A 394-nucleotide genomic window follows, 5' to 3' on the forward strand; every position below is an offset into this window, starting at 1 on the left:
GCGCGGCCCGGAGCGAGCGAGCCCCTGCGCGGGCACCGAGGCGGCCTGACCCTTCCTGCGGCGGCCGGCTCCCTGCCCCGGCGTCCCGGGAGGCCCGGTCGCGGCGGGCACGGGGAGGGGTGGGGCGGGGCCTTTTCCTCCTCTTTACGGGGACGGTTCTGCCGGGGCCGTCCTGTTTGTGCGCCTCTCTAGCCGAGGGTAATTAGACAAGCTTTTTGTTGTTTTTTGTTTTAATAAGGCCCTGCTAATGGTGGAAATCCTGTCCTCCTTCCTTGGAGAGGTGTGTCTGGTTGCACAAAGAGCAGGAATGGTCGGTTCTTGGGAGACGCGTGGCTGAGACAGTAAGCCCTTCCTCCGCGGGGTGGTGCCTGGCCCACCCAGGCCTGCGAAGCAA

This window comes from Octodon degus, unplaced genomic scaffold, assembly GCF_000260255.1.
Source record: "Octodon degus isolate 3935 unplaced genomic scaffold, OctDeg1.0 scaffold00007, whole genome shotgun sequence".
In the NCBI taxonomy this organism is placed as follows: Eukaryota; Metazoa; Chordata; class Mammalia; order Rodentia; family Octodontidae; genus Octodon; species Octodon degus.